Below are 15,449 nucleotides of genomic sequence, written 5' to 3'. Positions count from 1 at the left end.
AAAGTATTTTTATTGTTTTGAAACCATTCATCAGAGTCCATTGGAGCATTTAACTTCTGAAGCAATTCATTGGTAGGAGGTTGCTTAGAAATTTTGGCTCGAGCTCTGGTAACTGTTACAGAGCCGGGTTGTGATTCAGGGATAACTGGAGCTATTACCTGCTCTCGCTGACTGTTGTGCTGAGGCAATCTGGATAAGGCATCAGCCAAAAAGCTTTTCCCCCCAGGAATAAACTTTAATGTGAATTTAAAGCGGCTAAAAAATTGAGCCCAATGCACCTGTTTAGGAGATAACTTTCTAGGTGTCGTAAGGGCCTCTAAATTTTTATGATCTGTCCAAACTTCAAATGGATGTGATAAACCTTCCAGGAGGTGCCTCCAGGTCATCAGGGCCCAATGTACAGCAAAAGCTTCTTTTTCCCAAATTAGCCATCTTCTTTCTGTGTCAGTAAATTTGCGAGAAATATAAGCACAGGGCCTGAGCAATCCCTCTTCATCCTTCTGGAGTAAAACCCCTCCAATTGCCACATCAGAGGTGTCAGCTTGAATTACAAATGGCTGACTAGGGTCTGGGTGCTTCAAGATTGGTTCTGCAATAAATAACGCTTTTAAAGCTTCAAAGGCGTTTTGGCACTCCTCAGTCCAAATTAATGGGGCTCCAGGCCTTTGAGCTTTTGCCAGTCCTTTGCCCTTGGTTTTTAACAAGTCAGTTAAAGGCAATGCCACTTGGGCAAAGTTTGGAATGAACTGGTGATAGAAATTAGCAAAACCCAAAAAACTTTGTAATCGCCTTCTGGTTTTGGGAGCCTCCCAACCCAAAAGATCTTTTACTTTGGAGGGGTCCATTTCAATTCCTGCATGCGATATGCGATACCCCAAATAGTCCACTTGTTGTTTATGAAATTCACATTTTGACAATTTGGCATACAACTGGGTGTCCAGTAGTTTTTTAAACACTTCACGGACTAACTTTACATGATCTTTCAAGTTATCAGAGTAAATGAGGATGTCATCCAAATAAACCAATATTCCCTGATACAAATGTTCATGAAGCACCTCATTAATTAGCTGCATAAACACCCCCAGGGCCCCAAAAAGCCCAAAGGGGAGGACCTTGTACTCATAGCAGCCAAAAGGAGTGGAGAATGTGGTCATCCATTCATCCCCTTCTCGAATTCGCACCCGGAAATATGCGTCCCTTAAATCCAGTTTGGTAAATATTTTCCCCTTGGACAATTGAGCTAACAAGTCTTTCATCAAGGGGAGGGGATATTTATTTTCTTTACAAATAGCATTGAGGCCCCTATAGTCAGTACAAAGCCTCAAACTTCCATCCTTTTTCTCCCGAAATAGTACTGGTGCAGCCATTTGTGATTTAGCAGGCTGTATAAACCGTCTGGCCAGGTTGGTGTCTATAAACTCCCTTAGAGCTGCCAGTTCCTTTTGGGTCATAGAATATGTCTTTTTCTTTGGGAATTTAGCCTCTGGTTCAATTTCAATAGCACAGTGGGAGGCAGTGTGTTTGCTTCCTTTTTACTGAAAACAGCTTTCAAATCTCTGTAAGGTTTAGGAATATTCTCAGTGGACTCCGGGTCCAGGTTTTGAGGTTGACTCCTACTGCTTGTGATTGCAGCCGTCACCCTCTTCCCTTTTTCTGGCTCAGATCCCAGATAGATTCCGTCTGTGAACTGCATTCGCCCTGTCTTCCAAAAGACTTGAGGGTCCCACCTTCTTATCCAGTTCACTCCCAGAACTAGGGCATAATTACCCAAAGGAGCCACTAAACATTTAAGAGTCTCTTGGTGGGTCCCCATTTGCAGTTCAAAAGGCTCAGTGCGGTATAGCACAGCCCCTCCCCCTGCTTGGGATCCATCCAGTTGGGTGAATATTATGGGAGTCTTTATTTTTTTCATCCGTAGCTCTAACGCGTTGACCAGAATTGGACTGATCAAGCAACGTGAGCAGCCTGTATCCATTAACGCAGTTAGCGTAGCTTTGCATTCTGTTCTGGGCGCTGAAATAGTCACTTTTACAGTGGTAATACTCACCCCCTCGTCATCATCTGAATCGCTGTCCTCGTCGTCCTTCGTCGCTGCCACATTGTCGGGATCGGGATCGCCTGTAGTTCTCTGCTCCTTCCCCACTGAGCCTTCCTCATAAATGACAAGATCTGGAAACAGCGACTCTGTCCCTGAAGCCACGGTTCCCTTTTTGCCTTTACTGCCATGGGTTTCTGAGCAGCTCTGGCGGTTTTCCGCGCCTCCCCCGCACGCGCAGTCGGCGGTTTGGGGCAAGCGTGTGCGAAATACCCCTGCTCTCTGCAGCGAAAACAGACGTGTTGGGTTGCCGCTCTGGGAAATTTCTCTTCTCCTCCTCTCGTTGGTGGTTTCCGGGGCGCCTGTGCAGAACTGCTGGACTTCCAGTCGAATTCCGGATCCACGGCTCTCCATTCGGCTTCAACTTCGCTGGCATGCTTGATCCATCCGTCAAGGGTACGTGGGCTCCCTCGCGTGAAAGTTAATTTCCGTAGGTCGCGCCACATGCCTTGCTGGAAGCAGGCGATTTTAAACTCTGCGGCCAATCGGGCAGCTTCTCCGTGATGCTCCGAAATTCTAACCCATACTCGCCAACACTGCGAGAGCCCTGCCGCACTTTAACTAGTTGTGAGCGGGCTCTCATAACTTCTCCCGGGTCCTCAAATCTTCTACGTAGGGCTGTTAAGAACCGGCCAAGGTGGCGCAATTCCGGCGCTCGGGCCCCATGCAGTTGAATCAGCCACTCCCTTGCCTTTCCGATAAGCGCCCTGCAAATGTAGAGCACGCGCTCTTGGTCGGAGGCGAATAGATGGCCCGTTTGCTCCATGCACATGGTAACTTGCCCCATGAAATTAGGCAATTTGTTCGGGTCTCCGCTAAATTTCTCGGCTAAACCCCAGCGCTTTAGGAGGACTTCTTGGTTGGCCTGGGCTGGGGCGACCCGTTGCTGAGCCCCCGGGACGGGCATGGGCGGCACGGCTGGAGCGGGCGGAAGCCCCTGTGCCGCCAGGGCGACCGGAGTTGCCGTTGCGGGAGTGGAAGGGGGGGCCAATAGCGCCTCTCCCAACTTCTCTTCTCCTCACTCTCCCTCTTCCTCGGAGCCCTGGAACATACCTGAGCGCCATATGAGATTACTCATTCCGACCAGCTCCCTCTGCATCCAGCTGTTCTCGGCTTGCAGCATGCTCACGCACTCCTCTAGAGCTCCCACGCGGGTGGATTTGACTCTTCCCGTAGTCAGAGCCCAGCGCTGCTCGGTATCCATGTGCATGAACGACATTCCCCCCACCAGCTCGTCCATGCTCCATAACTTGGTTAAGCGCAGATCAGGTTTTCAGGGTGGAGGGAGGTGGGCATAGGTTGCTGTTAGGGGTTCTTCCTCCTCTTCGATCCCCCCTACTGCCCCGAGTACAGGGCATTCTTCTTCCATCTCTGCAGCCGCGGGAGGGTTTTTGGGAGGGGTCTCCATGGTGGAATTATTCCCCGGGTAAATCCCTCGTTAGAAATGATGAGACTCAACAAAATGTCAGAGTCTGCACACTCATTCCCAAAGTTCAGTAAATCTGCTGGAAACTAAACAGTTCCATTAAAGATTTCTTTATTAGGAGAAATGCACAGCATCATAGATTGTTGAGTCTAATTCTACAAGCAAAACTGTTCCCTTTTTAAGCCCCAAGTCCCCCCCTTGCTCCTTTCTTTTCCCACTTGAAATTCTTTGCGCCTTGCTCCGGTTCTCACAACGCTTGGCCTTGGAGATGCCTGTGTAGGGATAAAGATAACAGCACCTGCCGTCCTCTCCCCCCTTCAATGGCAGGTCAAGCAAGCGGCCTGAAACTAACATTCTTTCTATTAACTCTTTACTAGGCATAATAAAATTAAATGAAAAGCAATCAAAGGTTATAGCTTGCGTAGATCCTGACAACCAGACTGAATCTGCCATTTGGGCGAGGGGGGATTACTGCGGGTAATCTGTAACTAAGCAATGGGTAAAAGCGCGGGAATGGGGAAGGTATAAAATACCATGTAAGCTATGCCAAGCCAACCCTGGCTTTGTCTGTACTTATTTACGTTACGCTTGAGTAAACTTCTTTGCTGAACACACGTGTCACAAGAGTTTCTCTGAGATGAACGGGGTAAACTTTACATCATGTCCGCCCATGGGCTCTCCCCCCCGCCCAAGTATTTTTACTTGGGAGCAGACAGGGGGGTTCTGCAGTACAGTCGCCAGCCTCTGGCTTGCTTCTTCTGCAGCAGTTATGAACACCGGCACCACAACTGCACCACCTCAACATCCGCTGCAACCTCGGTCAAGAGGTGGGCTGTTCCTAGGCGTGGTGCTCCACTCCTGTTTTAATCAGTGTTCTAGGGCCAGGTTCGACAGGGCCCAGCTCATGGCGGGTGGAGGCCAGGCCCAGGCGGAGTGCCAGGAGCGGGACAGGTCGGGTTTTCGACGCTTGGCAGGAGTGGCTGGGACGACAGCTGCAGCAGCAGTGGCCAAAGATGGGGAGGTGGGGGCATGGCCCGCTTCCCTTTCTGGGGACATCGGCTCCCCTGCCCCTGCCCCTCTCCCTGCCCTCTGTCCCCTTCGTGCTAGCCCTGAACCTGCTCCTGGCCCTCATCCTAACCCTCCCTATGGCCCTGACCCTAAACCTAACCCTGGTTCTGAACCTAGCCCTAGCTGTGGCCCTGGACCTCACCCTGATCCTCGCCCTGCACCTGAACCTGACCCTGACCCTCACCCTAATCCTCGCCTTGCTCTTTGCCCTGACTGTGACCCTGACCTTCACCATGACCCTGTCCTTTGCCCTGCCCCTGACCTTGACGGCCCCCGCCCCCACTCCTGACCCTTCCCCATCCCTGCTCCCACCCCTGTTCCTCTCCCAGTCTCTGTTGCTAGCCCTGGCCTTCCCCTCTCTTCTCTGTCTTCCTCCCCTCTTTCTGCCCCCCGCTCTCCCTTTCTCTCCTCTGAGGTGGATCAGGGGTCTGACCTGTGTCTTTGCCTCACGCCCAGTGGGAACGAGAGTCTCTCGCTCAGGGACAAGCTGCCGGACAGCTCACCCTTCCGGCTCTTTGGCCCTTCTCCTCCTCCTCTCTCTTCTCTTCCTTCCTTCCCTGCTTTCCTTCCCTCCACCTTTGCCTGCAGGCACTCTTTCTCCTCTGTGGCCTGTGCCGTGGTGCCGGGGGCTCCTCTTCCCAGCACCACAGGGGTAGAGAGTTGCGGTCGCAATGACTGCGTGTCTGGTTTTTGTTCCCCTTCAGACCACGATGGCACTCTTTTCCTCCTGCTTCCGCCTCTACAGCTGGAATGTGGGTGGGCTTTGGCAGCCGGGTCCCCAGGCGGAGATCCTGGACCTGCTCTGGTCCCTGCCTTTGGATCTGGCGGTGCTTCAGGAGACTGGCTTTGTCTCCGAGCAGCACTGGGCGTCGGTGCAGCACCCAGTGGCAGGCAGGGCCATCCTTCTGGAGTTTTGGGGCGGAGGCCCAGGCGGGGTCCAGGGTACTCTGCAGGGCATGTCCCAGCCTCTCTCTGGACCATTATGTTGAGGTGGAGCTGGGCTGGTTGGTCCTGCTGGACTTTACCCTGCGGGTTGGGGTGGGGGGAGGTGTGATGTCGGGCGATGGGCGGGGGCCCCGGGAGCAGGCTCACATGTTCCGCCTCCTCGGGGTCTATGCTCCGGTCTCTTCGGCCTGCACCCAGGGTGACCTGTGGGCCGCTTGTGGCTGCTCTGTGCTACGGGGCAGGAGATCCTGGTGGTCCATGATTTTAACAACTGGGCATGTCCATTGGATCGGTGGCCGATCCTTTTGTCACCCCCCAGCCCCACTCTGTGCACTCTGGCAGGCAGTTGCCTCCTCTCCCCATCTTCCTCCTCCTCCTTCGCCCTTCCCTGTTCCTCTGCCCTGCCCCCCATTCCTCAGTGCCCCCTTTCCGCCATCCTGGCCCTCCTGTGTCCTGTGCATCAATGCCTTCTGCATTGATGAGGGAGGAGTGTGCTCTAGAGTCGGTCTGCTGGGCGAGAGGCCTGTGGGACGCAGCCCTGGAGGTTCCCAACCACCTTTTGTTTTTTCTGCCAGCAGCCCCTGGCTACGAGTGGGGCACCCCGTGGGCGAGGGAGAAGGCAGAGGCCAGCCTGGCAGCTGCCTTGCCCTTTCTCACCTGCTACCTTGTGGACATGGCGAGCTGTCTTGACTGCATGTGGGTGCCGCGGGCCTGACCCGTGCGCTCATGCCCAGTCTTGAACACACCATGGTCAATCCACGGTGTGGTCTCTGTGGTGATCAAGGTGGGCCCCCTTCCCTGCACGCAGCGGCCTTTCTGGCAGTTCCATCCCATCACCCTGGATGGTGATGCGGCCTTCTGTGCTGCACTTCTCTACCTGCTGGAGGACTGGGTGACACTGCTGGACATCTATGGGGCCTCTGGGCTCCCGAAGTGGTGGGAGCTCATGAAGTGGGATGTCCACGGCTTCTGCCTTGCCTGGCACCATTAGGCTCAGGACTGGGAGTTCAGCTACTACGCTGCCGCAGTGGGTGTCTTTGTGGGCTACCACGCGCGCGCGTTCGCAACGGCCACCCAATGGACTGCTCTGTGCTGGAGGCAGCGCAGGTCAAGATTGCCCATCGCTGGCTCTGGGACTGTGAGGCATGCTCTTCTGGTGGGTCTGTCAGCCCAGGGGGGTGGGTCAGCAGCGGGGATGCCCATGCAGAGGGCACCTGCTGGGCTGAGGACAATGCCCCATGCCCAGGCAGGGTGGCATTCTTTGAGGGCCTGCACGACTCGCCCAAGGATGAGCTGGAGGGATCCCATGGAGGGGATGCTGTGGGTGATGGGGCAATTCTACTCAGCTCTTTTGCCTGGCCGGCAGGACATTGCACCGGCAGCCACGGATGCCCACTTTGCCAGCCTGCCAGCAGTGGATGCACACCTCTCTCCCATGGAGGGGGAGGCAATTCATGCTGGTCTGGGTGCTCTGCGTCGCCCATTGCAGGTGGAGGAGGTGCGGGAGACCATCCAGCAGGGGGAGGATGCTGGTGCTCAGCTCCTGGGCCAGATGGCCTGGGGTGGGCCTTCTATCGGGCCTTTGCGGACATCCTGGCAGGGCCACTGGCTGCCCTGTACACCTGGTGTTCCTGCAGCGTGCGCACCGGGCACAGGGATGCAGTGCTCCTGCCCTCCCTGTATCGCAGTATGCTGCTCTTTTTTGGGAAGCCTGGCTGGCTGGACAGCTTCCTGCTGGCGAGCTGGCGGCCCATCGCCATGACCGAGGTGGACTACTGCATCTTGGCCAGGGTGATGGCTGCCTGTCTGGTCATGGCTGTGGGCCCCCTCATGGTGGCCATGCAGACCAGCACGGTGCTGGGCCACCGCTTGGTGTACTCACTGTGCCTCCTGCGGGAGGTGTTCTGCTGTGCAGGGGCGGGAGTGTGGTGCAGCTTTCTGGTCCAGCTGGACCAGTTATGGGCTTTTGACCAGGTTCACCACGCCTTCCTGTGGGCGGCACTCCAGTGGCATGGCGTCCCCGCGGACTTTGTGGCCCTGGTGTGCTTGCTCTATGGCATGATGTCAGTGACACCACAGGTCAATGGCTGCCAGGGCCGGATGATCTGACTGCGCTCCGGCATGTGGCAGGGCTGCCCTCAGAGCCCACTGCTCTACGTGCTCTCCTTGAATGTGGCGCTGCAGGTGATGGAGATGGTGGAGTGGCTGGGGGGCTTCTCGTGTCCAGTGGGCCACTTCAGCAACAGTCAGTGGTAGCTGGTCAAGTTCGTGGCCCACGCAGATGATATCCCCCTCCTCATGCTGTCAGTGGCAGACACCTGGGTGATCCGGGGCCTCCTTAGGGCATTTGAGGCCGTCTCGAGGGTGTAGGTCAATGCTCAGAAGAGTTGGATGGTGCCCTTGGGGGCTGGGAGGCTGGAGGGAGGGGCAGGCTGCACAGCTGGTCTCTGGGAGGGTATGGGACGGGGACAGGGCAAGGGGCCTGAGCAGCACACAACGGTGCTGGCTCCAGCGGACATGGCCAAGACTGTCTCTGGCACCATCCGTGTGCTGGGTGTACGCTTTGGGCTCGGGCCGTGTGCCTGATGTGAGAACTGGTACTGGGCCAAGGAGGACAGGCAGGTAAGGGTGGCAGGGTGGCAACACTTCTTCAAGTGAGTACAGTATGTGAAGACATACTTGTACCCACAGGTGCTCCTGCTGGCGGCCACCTACCCGCCCCCGGAGGACTTCCTCCACGAGGCAACAGCCCTGGTCTTCCACTTTGTTTGGGGCATGGGGCATTTTCCAGTGGCCCGGGCAGTGGCTTACCAACCCGTGTCAGATGGGGGACTGGTCCTGCCAGAGATGGTGCTCTTGCTCTGGGTGGCGTTCCTCAAAAAGAATTTTGGGAGTGCTGCCACCTGTCTGGTGAGGGAGCAGGCCAGGCATAGCGCAGCAGAGGCTGCCGCCGCCTCCTCCACAGGAGGGCTCCATGAGCACAGCATGGGGTCACCGCACACTCCAGTCAGCCCCCTGTGGGTGGTGCTCTTTGCTGCGCACTGGGAGTCGACTGAGTGGGCGGGCCAGTGCTGGTGGCGGAAGGGCAGCCTGGCATTCCTCCTTTCAGCAGAAGACCTCCCGGATTTCTTGTCCCCTCTGCCTGACGTGCTGCGGCAGTTCAGCATCCCCGCCACACACTTTTTCTCCCCCTCCTCCTCCTCTTCCTCCTCCTTTCCCCCTCTTCTTGTCTCCCTCCAGGTGGTGGAGTGAAGGTCAAGGAGGTTCGTCTGCGATGCCAGATGGTGCAGCAGGAGCTGTACGATGAGACTCTGGAGAGGGCCGTGCTACGGCCATAGCAGGAGTGGCAGGGCACAGAAGCATGGGATACCACCTCGCTGATTAAGCCCTTCAAGGACCAGAGGGTCCCCTACACCCTCTAGGAGACAAGGTTGCGGTTCTTCCACAGTGCCTTGCTGGGCGTTGCCGCTTGCTCTCTATGGCTTCATGGCGTAAAGCCTCTGTCCGCGGGTGGTGTGCTGTGCAGAAGCTCTGCGGCTCGGCAAGGAGTGGGAGGACTCTGTAGCCCACTTTGTGGCTGCCTGTCCAGTGGCAGAAGCTGTTTGAACTAGACTGGCTGGTCTTGCTGGGGTGCCATTGCGTGAGATCTTGAGCCGGTGGACTTGGAGCCCCCATTGCGCAGGCCGAGATGCCGCAGAGCAGCGGGCCCAATGACGGTGGTGGCGGTGGGCGGCAGCGCAGGCAACGGTGTGGGCTGTGGTGGGTGGCAGAGGGGGCCGCAGCAATGGCAGCAGCAGTGGCGGTGGCAGCGGCGACGGCTGGAGCAACAGCAGCGGCATAGACATCAGCTGGCAGGCATTGACCCCTTGGTGTGCAGCAGCCCAGACCTTGGGGAGCAGTCCAGCAGGAGTGGCAGGGTGCCCTTGTTGGCAGGGGACATCTCATCTCCTCTGCATTCATGCAGGACGCAGGCTCTGGCCAGTGGCTTGGTCGACAGTGCGGTTGCTGGTCCTCCTCGTGTTGCAGGCTCTGGTGGCAGACCAACGGCGGGAGGTGCCTCACAAGTGGCAGTGGGGAGTCTCAATCCCTGGACTGGTCTGCCAGCTAAGTGGCAGACAGGGTCCTCGCCCGTTTGTATATTCTCTGTGCAGCAGAGCGAGCATGCTGGACTCGCCACAAGAGGGCATGCTTTTGGCCCTAGAAGGCCACCGTGGCCGACTCCCCAGTCACATGGCTGTGCCGTCAGATTGGGAGGCCCTGGACTCTGCCTCGGCTGCTGTGGGTTGAGCTCTTTTTGATGCCTGGACAGCCTTCTCCTGCCACAGTGGACGCTTGGGGCTCCTTGTGGGTGGTAGCTGGTGGGGGTCCTTTGCCCTTCATTTTTCTTTTCTCTCTTTGGCCTTTGTGTTCGGCATGAGCCCAGTTTCCTGTTTTAGGACTAGTCAGTTGACATTGTAGTAGGGTTTCAAATTTTCAAGAAAAAAAAAATTGTGTTAAGTAACTGTAACCATAACCGTAACCCTAACCCTAACCCTCACCCTCACCCTCACACTAACAGTAACCCCTCACCCTAAACCTAACCCTAACCCCCTAACCCTCACCCTAACCCCCTAATCCTAACCCTCTGCGGGACATGCGCTGGTGCTTTTTCCACCTTGTCCCGGACATGGGAGCTACGCAACCTTAGGCACTTCCGACAGACCAGCTCTGTTCACTCTTGCAGTGCCAGAGCAAAGCCTTTCGACCTGGGGAGCAATGGAGAGACATCATGCAGCACACAGTGCTTGGCTGCCCAGTCGCTCGAGCGATCTAGGCACACTTGGTCCAGAAGTTGAGGTGCCCCCAGCTGCTTCAGTTGGAGTGGCACACCATCGCTTAAGGCATCAAGCCTGACTCACCTGGTGATTGTCCCCCACCTCCCCTCAGTCCTCCTCTTCCCTCTGCCCTCCCCCCACAACTCTCCTCTTGTCCTCTGGTCTCTTCCCATCCCACCTTCCCTCCTCCCTTACACCCCTCCTCCTTTCCTAATTCTCCTTCCCTCCAGTCCTCCTCCTCCCATCCTCCCCTTCCCTCCCTGGTTTTCTGTTCTGTATTTTTTTGATTTGCTCATTTGTGCCTAACGTTAGGGGCTGAATATAGCTTTTGTAGAAGGGATACCTTTTAATAAAAATATTTTATTTCCTAAGAAATATGTATATACATTATTTCCTAACCCCCACCCCAACCCCAACCCCAACTCCCACCCCCACCCCAACCCTAACCCTAACCCTAAGCCTAACCCTAACCCCGAAGAGCGTTGGCGGCGACTGTGGCCCTGGCGCAGGAAGGACAATGGTCCGCCACCAGTGCTGTGAACCGGCGATGAGGGAGTGTTGGAGTGTCCCCAGGACATTGGCAGGACGATTGTCTTTGGAGCTGGGAGGGGTGTGTGAATAAATCAAGTGAATAAATCAAGCATGTCTTTTCAAAAAGTTTAATTTGAACAAGAAAGTCAGTCCTTTTGCTCTGCAAAGTCTCCTCTCTAATACTCGAGAGTTTTATGGAAGTTGTAAAGAGGTTAATAAGCACAGTGCATCACTCTGGTATGAAATACATATTGTTATATAGGGGAATTGTGCATATATGTTATAAATTCATATGTTTAGGCACTGTCCTGCATGTATACTAGAAATATGTGAGGGCAAATGTAGACTTTCCCAGTCTACAATGAATAATTGCAAATATTAGAAGTAATTCAGCACTGCTAAGTAGCTTAATCTTCTGGTTTTTGCTTTCTAAAGTATGGGGTTGGAATGAAACTTGTTTAGGATAGACCTTGAAATAGATTTGTCCCACTGAAATCAACAGGATAGTATCTAACAAATCTCACTTATTTTAGTGGCACAAATTCTGGATCCCATTATCTGGAAAGACCAATAGATTTTAAGCCAAAATCAGAGATGTTATTAAATCTGTCACATTTAGACCCATGGCAATATATATTCTGCATTCTTTTCTGATTGAGGAAGGGGGGAAAAATCTTTTAAATTTAATTATTTTCTTCTCCCACTGTTTGAAATTTCTGTCTTCCAAACATCTATCTGTTAGCTTTGCCTTATTTAGTCAATGAAACTCCTTCTGGTTTCCCCATCAAATAGGCAGTGTGCTTTATAGCAGTTTATACAGCTGAGAAATGACAGTTGTGGAATCTGGAGTGCAAATTAAACTGCATGCATGGGAGATACTGCATTGCATGATTGTTACAACAAAGCTATACAAGGAGATAAATCTCTTTGTGCGCATCGGTAACTAAAGGACTCTTTTCCAAGACAGAAATCTCCACTGTGCCTCTTGGTGGTGTCTGTTCACAGGTGCCCAAACATTTCTCTTTGAAGAGGAAGGGCACGGGGGTGGGGGTTAGGGTTTCCGCTCTTCAACTGTATCTCGTTTATGAACACAAAGGTAGGGCAGAGAACAGGTTTCACAAAAGGCCATCTGGCCTGTTGTCCACAGCATCACCCACGTTTTCCTAACTCCCAACACTTCTGCCAATGGGTATAACTGGCTGGGGAATTTCTGAGAGTCAAAATTCATGCATCTGGAGGTTGCCAAGGTTGTACAACGTCTATTCATTTATTTACAAGATTTATGTAGCCACCCATCTTATGCATCATAACCCTGGGTGGCTTACAAACAATAATAAAACAATAAAAAGTACAAAATAAAAACCCCTGGCACCCCCCGCAAACATCACATCCCTCACATCCAAAAGAGAACTTTCCTGAGCACCAGCCACACACTATCCCAACATCTGTGGAGAAGCCATGTTCTTAAGGCCCTCCCTTAAAAGGGTGGGGGTCTGCCAGATCTCAGAGGGAAGGTGGTTCCACAGGGCAGGGTCTGCTTCCTGGATCCTGCTAGATGGCAACATGTGAAGGACCTGGAGCACGTCAACCCTATTGGACACGGTAGAATGGACAGCTACCCTCAGGGAGAGGTGGTTCTGCAAATAACCTGGCCCTGTGCCATACAGGGCTTTAAAGGTGATAACAAGCACCTTGAACTGCACCCAGAAAAAAACTGGAAGACATGAAGCTTCCACAGCGGGGTATAACATGGGAAAACTGTGGGGCATCCAAAAGTGTGTGTGTTGCTGCATTCTGAACCAATTGTAATTTCTGAATAGTCTTCAAGGGCAGCGTTGCAGCAACCCAACCTGGAAGTGACCTTGACCAAAGCCTCCCAGTCCAGAATGAATCTGTATGAAGCCCCCCCCCCAGCCACAGCTGCTATCTGCTCCTTGAACAGGAGCCGTGAATCCAGGAGAACCCCCAAGTTGTGTACCAGCTCTATCTAGGAGAGTAAGATGGCAAGAGTCAAAGATGTTACTTCAACAGATCCAGATTTTTAAAATGTGTTTGAAGAAGATGATAAAGGGTATGTTTGTCAGTGGATAGTCCGGTGTTGCTAACCCTTTAATGATCATAATTCAAAATATCCCTTGTTTTACAAATCTATGATGTCCAAAGGGAGATTCTGAGCTTGATGGGAGATAAAATGGCAATTAGTGTTGACTGAATAGATTAATTCGGCAGACTTCCCGCTCATGGAAATTCAGGCTTTCATGCATTCTGGATTTTGGTGCAGGTATCTTTTTACGGCATCCGGAACTGGGTCCCACTGTTCAAAGTGCAGTGACAAAATGGAACAAGTTCACAGGAGAGCCACCAAGATGGCGAGGGGTCTGGAAAGCAAGCCCCATGAGGAAAAGTTAAAGAATCAGGGCAAGTTTAACCTGTAGTAGAGAAGACTGAGGTATCAAAAGGGTTGTTGGATGAGGAGGAAGTGGACTGCAACTGCCCCAGGGACAGGACCAGGATGAAGGGCGTATAACTGTAAGGAAGGTGCCCCTAGGAAGTGGGATGTGCCGAGTTCTTCACTGGAGGACTCCAGGTGGCTGGATGGTCACCCAACAGAGATGCTCTAGTGGAGCCCACACGGGGGGGGGGGACGACGACGGGGGGTGGACTAGGCGATCTTTCTGATTTTAAATATCCGTTAAAACGAAAAGCAACTTTATTACATTTTTTCTGTGATATGTAGAGGGCTGTTTTTTTGTTTTGTGCATAGGTGCCATTACTTTTTTTATTTAACAGAAATTTCTGCAACGTATTCTCCCTACATTTCAAGGAGTTACTATTCCTCTTAGCAGCAGGGAAAGGAGGAAATTTCAGGGGGGAAATTGGCATTCAGCAAAGGAGCGTTTGCTTGCCAGGGTTGGGTGATGAAAGAAAGAAAGAAAGAAAGAAAGAAAGAAAGAAAGAAAGAAAGAAAGAAAGAAAGAAAGAAAGAAAGAAAGAAAGAAAGAAAGGAAGGAAGGAAGGAAGGAAGGAAGGAAGGAAGGAAGGAAGGAAGGAAGGAAGGAAGGAAGGAAGGAAGGAAGAAAGAAAGAAAGAAAGAAAGAAAGAAAGAAAGAAAGAAAGAAAGAAAGAAAGAAAGAAAGAAAGAAAGAGGCAACTTCTGGCCAGCCTTTTCTGTCCTCAGCTTCAGTACTGCAGCCGAGAACATGGCAGGCAGGTGGTGTCCCTGCCAGCCTCTCAAGGTAGACCAAATCAGAAAACGGACTCCGTGGGAGGACTAGAACGATACTTTATTGAGACAGGGTACAGGGACAGAATCCTGCAAGTCTGTCTGTGCCTTCCCTTCCCCCCCAATGCCCCATGGAGGCTGGGGGGCAGGGGGGAGGCTCGTCTCAGTCTCTTCCACCTCTCTGGACGTAACGCAGGCCCCTTCTGGCAGTTGTCCAAGGCCACCAGCCTGACTCCCTACAGTCCCAGTTAGTCCTCAAGAGCACCTCAAGAGGGGTCTTGGTAAGCCCCAGCAAGAAAAGATAAGACAAATGAATTATTCCAGAACTTGGTCTGCATTTAAGTAAAGGCTGTAAGTCACGGTTTTGGCTCTTTCAAGTTCATATTTGTTGAGGTAGTAAAATGATTTTTACGAACTCTCACAGGCTTGGCTGTAAATCAAGCCCAATAATACACCATAAAGGGTAAGGCGCTTTCTTGTTTCCCCGCTCCTAAAGAGGGGGCAGCAAGTACCTGAAAGAGTGCCAGGGAGACCCAGAAGGGCCTTGCAGAAACATGGTTCCTTTCACGGATGGGCTGTGGGTTTCTGTGCTGACTCTCACCCAAGCATGAAGAGCCTCTGTGCCACAGAGAGTCCCGCTGGCGGATCTCACGCACCTCTTTCCATAGAAGCCCATGACGGGTCCTTTCCTGTGCTAGCCAGTCTGCTCTGCTCTGTCTCTTCCCATCTGGATGGCAATGGCAACAATAGGGACATTCAGGAGCAAGCTTCATTTTTTCATTTCTTGTTTATTTCAGATTTCTTTTCTAACATTTCCAGGGTGGCCAGAAGCAAATATTACTAGGGTCTGTATTTACTGCATTTGTGAATAAAATCTTGCATAGCAAGTAATTGAGGCACTATACAATAAGAGCATCGCTAAAACCTCACACCCTAAAACTTTACACACAAAAAACCTACCAGACTAAAATTAGAAATGATGGAAACAGAGCACCAACTGCCTCTGAGCAAATGGAGGAGCATGGGGTCAATCACAATCCTCTTCCCAAATTGGGGGTAGACTGTTCAGAAGGCCAGCCCCACCCAGCCCCTCTGAAACAGCGTACAAGCAGGATAAGGAACGACAGGCAGATTCATCGGGCAGCAGGCTGTGCTTCAGACATCTTGGTTTCAGAAAGTGGAGAGCTTTTAGGTCATATTAAGCATCTTTCCTAATGGAACAGACAGCAGTGGCCAAATGTGATATGATCACCAGTACACACACCTAATATTGTCTAATAAATGCATTTTCTACTCGCCGAACATTCCGTGTTTTTCAAAAGCACCCCCTGGAACAGGTTAACAAGA

The sequence above is a fragment of the Python bivittatus genome, unplaced genomic scaffold (assembly GCF_059951505.1).
Source record: "Python bivittatus isolate LINGU-HERP-01145 unplaced genomic scaffold, Pbiv_v1 ctg000160_np1212, whole genome shotgun sequence".
Taxonomy (NCBI): Eukaryota; Metazoa; Chordata; class Lepidosauria; order Squamata; family Pythonidae; genus Python; species Python bivittatus.
The sequence above is the reverse complement of the archived record's forward strand: the minus strand, read 5'-3'. Positions refer to the sequence as shown.